The sequence below is a fragment of the Panulirus ornatus genome, chromosome 62, assembly GCF_036320965.1.
Source record: "Panulirus ornatus isolate Po-2019 chromosome 62, ASM3632096v1, whole genome shotgun sequence".
Classification (NCBI taxonomy): Eukaryota; Metazoa; Arthropoda; class Malacostraca; order Decapoda; family Palinuridae; genus Panulirus; species Panulirus ornatus.
The window spans coordinates 12,270,696-12,282,146 of NC_092285.1; the positions used below are offsets into that span (position 1 = coordinate 12,270,696).

Sequence of the window (11,451 nt, forward strand, 5' to 3'; positions counted from 1 at the left end):
AAAAAAAAATATATTAATCCTAAACACAACCATAATTCACCTACATAACATACAAACCCCCCCCCCCCCCCCCCCCCAAAAAAAAAAAAAACCACAATATTAAAATAAAAAAAAACTCAACACACAATTCAACCATACTTAACAAAAAAATTACATTCATTCCCAAACATTCTCCACAAACACAAAAAAAAATTCTACAAATAATAACGCATCAAATAACCAAATAAAAAACTAAACAATAACAAATACATATATATAAACAGAAAAAAAATATTAAAAAAAAAAAAACAAAAATTTCTCAAATAAAACACAAACATCCAATCAAATATTAATAACAAACACAAAACAAAAATTGAAAATGTAAGCACAAAAAAAAATCATAAATAATTCTCTTTAATTCAAACACAATTCTAAAACTACATTCAACACCAAATACACATACAAATTTTTTTTTTTTTTTTTTTATTTACAAAAAAATAAGAACCCTTAATAACAAATGCAGTACGCCCCCCCCCCCCCCCCTTCCCAACACTAAAAAAAAATATAAATTCTAATAGTAAAAACCAACAAACACTTCATTCAAACTTAACAAACACTCTCCACAAACACAAAAAAAAATTGAAGAAATAATAACACACAAAACATAAACAATAAAAAGATATATATATATATATATATACAAAACATAAAAAATTGAAACACCAAAAAATTTTCTCAATTACACAACCAACTCCCAATTAAATATCAACCACAAAAATATATAAAAAATTGAAAATGTAAGCACCAAAAACAATCAAATATTTATCTTTAATTAAAACACAATCATAAAACAAAAACTATATTCAACACCAAAAAAACAAATTTTACCCCCCCCCCCCCCCACCAAGAAATTAAAAACAAAAATTCAATTTACAAAATATTATACAAATTCTTGACTTCCAATAATACCAAGACAACCCCCCCCCCCCCCCAAAAACAAAAAAAAAAAATTACTTAATTACCAAATACCCTCAACAAACAAAAATTACACATATAATCACACACACACACAAAAATAATTCTACAAGTAATATCTTTCCAAAATAAAACTCAAATAAAAAAATTACACAAACAAATAAAAAATACATTCTCAACAACGATAAACAAAATAAATAAAAATATTAAATATAAAATATTTACTACAGACACACACAAATTTGTTAATTGTAAACACACACACACACCCAAATTAAATATTTATTTTTATATTTAAAGACAAACCCACATACCTAAATTCTCTATCAAAATAAAACTATATATATATACTACACATCACAAACTCCAACTAAACCAAACCTTTCTCCCCCCCCCCCCCCCCCAAAAAAAAAAATTAAACATACCAAACAACCTATATCTCAGTTATTATGTAAATTACACTTCTAATAACATACCCACAACAAAAATTTTCATAAATAACCTTCCTTCCCCCCCCCCCCCCCAAACACCAACAAAATTAAAATTATTTAAAATTGCAACAATTACCCACTTTTCATAAGCAATAACAATTGCAAATATAATAAAAATATAATTTTTAATACCCCCCACACCAAACAAACACACTTTTAAAACATGCCCACACACCACAAACTTAATTTGTAATACACCCACAAATTTAACAATCATATACCCACAACAATTCACACTTTTCACAACCTCCCCACCACCCAAAAATAAAAGTTTATCACAAAATATTTGCTCCCCAAAACCAACAAGCATTACCATTCTTTACACCACCATTCCCCCACCCTCAAACCAAACACAAAACTACATATACACAATCTTTTCAGATTTTATCTTTTCTTTTTTTTTTCCCCCCCATACCTATATACATTTACACCTTTCAGTGTATACACATAACGATTTTCCAAACGTCACTTTCTACAATACCATCTCTTTCAATTTCTCACTAATATATATATATATATATATATATATTTCAATATGTTGCGATACTATATCTATTCTTCTTTCATCCATAGGAAGACGAAACCCACTTTGTCAAATGGAAAATTATGCATCTCATCCTCGGTTGCCATCGCACAATCAAACGTTCCAAATGGTGGACCTTCCTTCTAAATACCACAAACGAGAACATCTGGCAAAATATGTATTTCCTCTACATGACTCTCCATTTCCAAATCAGATTCCAAATTGTCACATTTAAATAATATAAAAGGATCTAAAAATCAACACAAAAAAACAATAATAAATAACAACAAACTCTTAATGCATTTTTTTTTTTTTTCTTGTATGTAACATAAAAGAAAACACCAAATTTTTCCTGGTTTAATTATCCCGCAGACTATAAACCTATACAAACTCTTCCTTCAACACACAACCACTACTACTCTCATACTAATGAGGTTCTCAAATTCATTGTACCTCTCACATCAAACCGGTATCCTCCAAACGGATCCATACTCCTTTTATAGCTATTAAAAATCTATATGGTGCTGCACATCCCTGTCCAACATATTCTTATATATATATATATATAGGAACACAAATAAAGTAGATATCAAGAAGCACCTTAATAGAACATACAAAGATCCATCAGCCAGTATCGAACCTCGGACCCCTTGCGCAACAGGCACACATGCTAACCGCTATGCTAAGGGACTATAATATCAAAACTATTCGAAATACTAAGTACTCCAATACCCTTCGACTCACTATGGTGAGCAATGGGATCTATCGCTTCTTTTGGAACAGAACGCATAACTAGCTCGTACCGTTTTACCGAACCTCGCTGTACAACAGGGACTTGTATGAATACGAATAAAGTGTATATAAACACGCACCTTCATAGAACATGCAAACCTCCATCACCCAGGATATATATATATATATATATATTGATCCTATAAATATGCACATCATAGTTATACAATAAAAAGCTCAAAAAAAAAAAGGCAAATTTATTCCAATCTGTACATTCGCAGAAATGTCCAAGTACCGTCAACGAAACACATCATCGTCTTCTTTTCCAACACTCCATACTTTCAAAACAAAAAAACAAAACCCTTCTCTGTACCTACAACTAAACTGCCAATATTTTCAATGACGACCTTTACCACACGTCTAAGAAAATTTGCCTCCATCCGTCATGTCGTGCCTGCGATAAAACCTCTTCTCTCTCTCTCCTAGAACTCAAACACCTGACCAAATATACCTTTGCGTACACATTTTGGAGATGTTCCCCACAAAATCTACAGTGTATCCCTCCGCTCGACACTATCTTCAATGAAAACGCTCCTGTAAAAAACTTTCCTTTCTTTTACTAAAAACTAACTTTTTTTTTTTTTTTCCCAACCCACACCAAGAGCAAATTTTTTTTTGGGCAAAATGCTCCCAATTTCCTCCTTAGCGCCTAAAACGACATTTTCCTTCCGTACTTGATCGTTTTCTTCTAAATGGCAAATGAGACACAAAACCACCTTGATCCACACAAATTTATATTTTCAAAACACTCACATTTCCAACAAACATTTTTCACATTCAAATCCTTACTACACATCATAAAATAAAATAAAAATCTCAATAATGCCTTAAATTCGTTTCCTCTAGTCCAATCCTCCAAACCTTGGTCGTACTCGCCCTCCTCCTCCGATCTCCGACTGTTGTCGTGCCGCAGTGGAAAATCGTCCTTGGTCTGCTTCCGTTTTCCTGCCCCTCACTCCTTGCTACTTCTTCCCTCCACAAACTTTTACACTGATTTTCCTCTATCATCATCCCAATAGTAAAGCACCCTTCCAAACTATATGTACACTAATCAAATTACTTTATCTTCTGCGTGCTGTTATGTTGTGTGTGTGGCCGGGTGTCCTTCCCCTTTTAATTTTACCTTCCCGACTGCTACGTTTCTTTCTTGTGTGTCGTCCTCTCGGCGAAACGGTCGACTTCCAAAATTATCTCGTCTCGTTTCCCTCTGGATTACGCGGAGATGTACTGTCTCATCTTTTACGTGATCCCCTTCCCGCTGAAAAAGACAAATTCACCTCCGTGGAGCGGTACTTTTCGTGTGATGAATTGTCGGTTTCCTTGTACGTTTCAAAAAAAAAAATGTCTAGTCCCCTGACAAAAACCCTCAACTATATATATTTAAAGGAAAATAATTTCAATTATTACAAAGGTTCCTTATTTTTTCACAACAAAATCAGGGCCACAATTTTTAGTCTTCCAAATTCACTACTATCTACCTCTCTCCTCAACAACATTTGCCTTCAATCCTTAATATAATACTTTCATCGAAAGGTATATGTATACACACGACTGAAATACATTTATTGTCCACGGAATGGTATCGTACATGTGTGGCCGGGTAGCCTTCCTGCAAACTCGACTCGCTCTTACGTTTCTTCTGCCTTCCGCGATGACGTTATCCGAACGAGACTTCGCACTTCGGAACCATTTCCTTTCCCTTTCCGTGATGCTGCAATTTGTGTTATGCGTAGTCACCGCTTCAATACCTTTCCTGTTATGTCCTTCCTCTGTCTTCATTATCTATCCCTTCCCTGCTACGCCTCTCTCTCCTCTCCTACCGTGATGTCCCCGCGTCGTCCACGTTATGTTCTCGTTTCCCCCTTGCTGAGAATACTTCCTACGTCTTCCTGGTGTCGTGACTGACCGATTAGCTTTTTGGTTCCCGTAATGTTCCTAGTCGTGTTCCTACGTCTTCCTTGTATGTCCACTCCCTCCCTTGCTATCTTATCGCGTTCCATTTCCCTACGGAAGAAAAATTAATATCATCACACACACATACATATGTATGTACAACTTCAAAAGCTTTATGGTCCACAGAATTTTAGCATGTGCGGGTTCCTACGTCTTCCTTGTCTATCCGATCGCTGCTCTCCTTCTTCTTGTGGCTCCTCTGATAGTGTGATCCCGACGTTCCCTTGTTCCGCCTCGTGTTTTCCCGCGTCTTCCTGGTCCGACGACTCGATGCTCCGCTTCTTCCTGTATCTCCGATCGTGATGTGATTGGAACTGGAAACCGCACTTGACCACTTATTACATTCCCTTTCCCTGTGGATGACATACTACACCGACACGCCTCTATTTTGTCGTGACGTCCGGAGAGGGGTGCAGACGCGACTCGCCGACCTAGGGGTCACACGGTATCGTTAAAATTTTGGAGGATGAACGCGTCTTTGAGAAGGGGAGCGGAACGTGAGACAAGACGGGGGTCAACGTCGGTCGAGGGTGATGATGGAAAGGTTGCGACGCGTCTCGGCGGGAGATACGGCGAGTATTTTCGGAGTTTGTTCCGAAGCGTTACGTGATACGGTGGCAGATACGGGTTCTTTTGGTAGGGATGGTGAGAGGGTTACGCACCTACGTTTCGATTGGACGGGGGTACCTTTGCGCAACACGAAAGCCGGTGAACTGATTGGTTTGGATGTATTGCGGTGCAATCTATTCAAATGGGTAACTGTTCAAATTAAATGGGTGTGAGTTTCTCGAGTAGTCCCGGGAAATTATATGGAAGGGTATCGATTGAAAGTCGGGGCATGTACGCACCGTCGGATTCGGGAAGGACCCTGTCGAAATTTCCTTTCGACGATTTATGAGGAATACTTACCTAAATGATTCGATTTCTAGGTCCCGTTTGTGGATCTGGAGGGGGCGTGTCGTCCGCGTGCTCTCTGCGAGTTCCACGGAGCATCTCTGTCCTGTGCCTTCTCCGGATCCTTCCGTGCAACTTGCCCGGTATTTCTCGCTTAATCCTACCGCCGCCGTTGTTACGGCTGTCTGCTGTACCGTTTCGCGAATTCCGAAACTTCTTCGAGTCGACGAGATTGAAATGGAGGAGGCTTTTCGTCTGTTCCGCTGTTGCGTTCGCCGCTGAACTCGATGTGCTACGAATGACGCGCCTGCCCGACTACGTCGGGATTCTCTATGTATTTGATGAGAGCTTGTTTAACACTCTTCTCATTATGGACAAAAGGAATTATTTATCTAAAATGAATAATCTTTTCATGGATGACACAACGTATCTAAACTCAATAAAAATCCCCTACAAGCAGATAATTCCAATAGGTATCAAAACACAAAAAAAAATTTTAAATCACATATAAATTCTCAAAAGGTTGACTTTCTTTAGGAACAATGTACATTTACTTAACAAGCTTAACAGTATCAATGTTAATTTTCATTTCAAACTTGTTACCTTGGATATTTCCTCTATTTGATATTTTGCATGATATTCATTTACCTCTTTCAAAGTCTCTTCGTTCGACGGATACAATTTTGTGTGACGGACTGTCTCTTTCGATCCGATGGACGTTATTGCAATTTGCTTTACGTCCTCTTCTTTGTTCTAAAAATCGAAACAATTCTCCCCTTACTTGACGATGTAGTAACTTGCATCTACTTTTATGTAAAAGTTCAAAATGATGGCATGTTACCGTTTTTATGTTGCATGATCCGTACCCTCCCTTTCAATAATAATCGTATTATTTTACTTCCCATCTTGCTTAATGATACTCTGAGGAATCCCTCATTTGAAAAATTAACGGAAAATTATCCTCCTTGCATCTATTGCGTGCCTTGTACGAGTCGATGAATTTTGTTCGACTTGAACGACGTCGATGTGGCACGAGAACGGGACGAGAATCGAATGCCTTGTTTAATGACTTTAACAACTGTGATCTTAAACGTCTACAAAATTGGATGACTCTCTTGTTCGTTGTTGCGGTTCTCTGGTCGGCCGTTCGACCGATGCCGACACGTTTTACGGACGCTTCTTGATTTAAACGAGACGCGTGGAGAATTTTCCTATTGCGAGAGATGACCGACGTGCCTTTCCGATGGATGTTGCAATCTTGCTGTGGTGCCTTGACGAGTGAATGCCACGAGCTACGGATCGAACGCTTGTGAGTTCGACCGTCCGGGTTAAGACGGCGACTGCACTCGGAATGCGAACGCTTCTTTCTTGGTGAACTTGTGTTCCTGTCCCAAAATTTTTCAAATTTAGAAAAAATACAGTAATTTCTCTAATGATGAAATTAATATCTGTAATTCTATGCCACTTTGTCAAGACCACTGGAACCTAATTGCTCTAAAAAATTTATGAGACCTCGTAACACCGGAAAAAAGGAAATGGATATACGTGTTACTGGAGCACGTGAGGCTGACGCTATCTTCCGTGACGGTAATTATTTATCGAAAATGAATCGTCTTGTGAGTGTTGACGATACGTGTATAGACTCGGTCAGAATCCCCTACGCGTGGTTCGTTCCCGTTTCCATTAAGGACTCGACTTCTTCTTGTTGAGACGTAATGCTTCTCTTATCGAAGGTTTGTCGTCTTTGTCCCCTTCCCCGCGAGACCTGTTGTACGCCATTATTTATTTCCTGTTCTCGTTCGACTGATAAAATTGGGTACGAGAAAAAATTATTTCAATTCAATGGAAATTATTATGCTCAAACATTACATTATACAGATTTTTTGGAAAAAACAATTACTAAACAATATCTTACCTTCTAATGCAATTTCCTTTAGGTATGTAGATAATCTTCTTTGTCTTCAGCCAACAAATGAGAATTTACAGACATTTCTCTCCTTACTTAACAATTTAGGACCTTCCATCACATTTACTGTAGACAATGAAAATAATACTATGTTACCATTTTTTATCCATTATTACTCACCTTAACATGACACAGTAAAAATATCATTACAATCTATTGCATCTAACTTAAAGTACCCTACATCTTTCACTGATAAATACCTTAACAAAACATTTTATAGAGTTGAGCCCAAACTTCCCATTAACACCAACAATCTTTTACTTCTGCTTTTCATTAATAATTATACTTTATTTCCAATGTTTCCTTAAAACCTTTAAAACCAACAATAAAGAATATCTTATGCACAAACTCACCTGATAATTATCCTGGGTTCATCCATAAAGTGCATGTAGAAACTGATAAATTTTATGGTGGCCAGACTGGTAACGATATTCCTCTTATACTTAAGCAACACAACACCAATCAAATGTCTTCTTTAATCACATTAAACACTATCATCTCAATTATCAACCCTAACTCAATTACCACAATAAATATCATTGATTCTTTCATTATTAAATACACAACTAATAATAATAATCACTGAAGGTCTAGACAAAATGGATAACCTTATTGTTCATGTCATTTCTAAACTATTCGCCTTCTTGTCCGCGTAATGAGTTCATGACGAGCGCGTTGTCTGTCTTCGACGATCGCGTTTACCGAATGTCATCCTACCTACGTCTCTTCCTTGTATGTCGACTGACTTCTGTTTCTCTCGTGTCTCCCCTGTTACGCGAAAGTGCACTTGGGAACTGTTCGTGTTTCGTTTTCCCCGTGGACTAGTAGGAATATATAAATCTGTGTGTCTGTATGTACGTGTATGAATATTTATTTATGTTTTCCTTTGTCGCTGTGTCCCGCATTGGCGAGGTAGCGCAAGTAAACGGACGAAACGATGGGCCGACCCACCCACGTACGCACTTCCACGCGCAGCACGTACACGTACCTGTACCTCTCAACGTATACGTACATATACACGCACAGACGTATACCTATATACCCATGTACATAATTCGTACTGTCTGCCCATCGCCACCCCACCACACGTGGAATAACAACGCCCTTCCCCCCTAGTGTGTGCGAGGTAGCGCTAGGAAAGACGGCGAGGGCCCCGTTCGTTCACTCTCGGTCTCAAGCTGTCGCGTAATAATGCACCGAAACCACAGCTCCCTTTCCACGTCTAGGCCCCACAGAACTTTCCATGCTTTACCCGAAACTTCGCGTGCCCTGGTTCAATCCATTGACGGCACGTCCGCCCCGGTATGCCACGTCGTTCGAATTCACTCTATTCCTTGCACGCCTGCATGTTCGGTCCCCGATCACTCTAAATCTTTTTCGCTCCGTCCTTCCACCTCCAATTTGGTCTCCTCGAGCCCTCCACCTCTGACATGTGTATCCTCTTTGTCAACCTCCCCTCACTCATTCTCTCCGTTTGACCGAACCATTTCAAAACACCCTATTCTGCTCTCACACACACTCTTTTTATTACCACGCATCTCTTACCCTTACGTTACTTGCTCGATCGAACCACCTCACACCACACGTTGTCCGCAAACATCTCATTTCCGGCACATCCGCCCTCCTGCGCACGACTCTATCCATAGCCCACGCCTCGAAACCATACAACATTGTTGGAACCAATATTCCTTCGAACATACCCATTTTTCCTTTCCGAGATAATGTTCTCGACTTCCACACATTCTTCAAGGCTCCCAGGATTTTTGCCCCCTCCCCCACCCTATGATTCACTCTGTTCCTTGCCCTCCTTTCACCCTCCTGCATGTTCAGTCCCCGATCACACAAAATCTTTTTCCCTCCATCTTTCCACCTCCAATTTCGTCTCCCACTTCTCCTCGTTCCCTCCGCCTCCGACGCGTATATCCTCTTGGTCGATCTTTCCTCGCTCGTTCTCTCCGTGTGCCCAAACCATTTCAAAACACCCTCATCTGCTCTCTCTTACCCTTACGTTACTTACACGATCAAACCACCTCACACCATACGTTGTCCTCAAACATCTCATTCCCAGCACGTCCACCCTCCTGCGCACAACTCTATCCATAGCCCACGCCTCGCAACCGCACGACATTGTTGGAACCACTACTCCTTCAAACGTACCCATTCTTGCTTTCCGAGATAATGTTCTCGACTTCCGCGCATTCTTCGAGGTTCCCACGATTTTCGCCCCCACCCTATGATCCACTTCCGCTTCCGTGGTTCCATCCGCTGCCAGATCCACTCCCAGATATCTAAAACACTTTACTTACTCCACTTTTTCTCCATTCAAACTTACCTCCCAGTTGACTTGACCCTCAACCATACTGTACCTAATAACCTTGCTCTTTTTCACATTTACTCTTAACTTTCTTCTTTCACACACTTTACCAAACTCAGTCACCAGCTTCTGCAGTTTCTCACATCAATCGGCCACCAGCGCTGTATCATCGGCGAACAACAACTGACTCGCTTCCCAAGCTCTCTCATCCACAACAGACTTCATACTTGCCCTTCTTTCCAAAACTCTTCCATTCACCTCCCTAACAACCCCATCCATAAACAAATTAAACAACCGTGGAGACGTCACGCACCCCTGCTGCAAACCTACATTCGCTGAGGACCAATCACTTTCCTCTCTTCCTACGCGTACACATGCCTTACATCCTCGATAAAATCTTTTCGCTGCTTCTAACAACTTGCCTCCCACACCATATATTCTTAATACCTTCCACAGAGCATCTCTATCAACTCTTATCATATGCCTTCTCCAGATCCATAAATGCTACATACAAATCCATTTGCTTTTCTAAATATTTCTCACATACATTCTTCAAAGCAAACACCTGATCCACACATCCTCTACCACTTCTGAAACCACACTGCTCTTCCCCAATCTGATGCTCTGTACATGCCTTCACCTTCTCAATCAATACCATCCCAGGAATACTCAACAAACTTATACCTCTGAAATTTGAGCACTCACTCTTATCCCCTTTGCCTTTGCACGCATTCCACCAATCCTCGGGCACCTCACCGTGAGTCATACGTACATTAAACAACCTTACCAACCAGTCACCCCTTTTTTAATAAATTCCACTGCAATACCATCCAAACCTGCTGCCTTGCCGGCTTTCATCTTCCGCAAACCTTTTACTACCTCTTCTCTCTTTACCAAATCATTTTCCCTAACCCTCTCACTTTGCACACCACCTCGACCAAAACACCCTATATCTGCCACTCTATCATCAAACACATTCAACAAACCTTCAAAATACTCACTCCATCTCCTTCTCACATCACCACTACTTGTTATCACCTCCCCATTTGTGCCCTTCACTGAAGTTCCCATTTGCTCCCTTGTCTTATGCACTTTATTTACCTCCTTCCAGAACATCTTTTTATTCCCCCTAAAATTTAATGATACTCTCTCACCCCAACTCTCATTTGCCCTCTTTTTCACCTCTTGCACCTTTCTCTTGACCTCCTGTCTCTTTCTTTTATACATCTCCCACTCAATTGCATTTCTTCCCTGCAAAAAATCATCCAAATGCCTCTCTCTTCTCTTTCACTAATAATCTTACTTCTTCATCCCACCACTCACTACTCTTTCTAATCAACCCACCTCCTACTCTTCTCATGCCACAAGCATCTTTTGCACAATCCATCACTGATTCCCTATATATATATATTTTTCTTTTTCTCTTTTCTCTTTTAAACTATTCGCCATTTCCCGCGTTAGCGAGGTAGCGCTAAGAACAGAGGACTGGGCCTTTTTTGGAATATCCTCACCTGGCCCCATCTGTTCCTTCTTTTGGAAAATTTAAAAAAAAAACGAGAGGGGA

The 11,451-nt window shown here is 39.8% G+C and overlaps 1 long non-coding RNA gene across 3 annotated transcripts in view; it reads right to left on the bottom strand.

The window, feature by feature from the left end:
- Positions 1-3,473: 3,473 nt before the first annotated feature.
- Positions 3,474-11,451, bottom strand: part of LOC139745809 (uncharacterized) — a 32,491-nt gene continuing 24,513 nt past the window's right edge. For all 3 annotated transcript variants that reach the window (XR_011711972.1, XR_011711974.1, XR_011711973.1), the window contains 2 exons: positions 7,523-7,639; positions 3,474-4,764 (listed from right to left, as the gene is read on the bottom strand). This is a non-coding gene — a long non-coding RNA (uncharacterized lncRNA). The remainder of the gene's footprint in view (positions 4,765-7,522; positions 7,640-11,451) is intronic.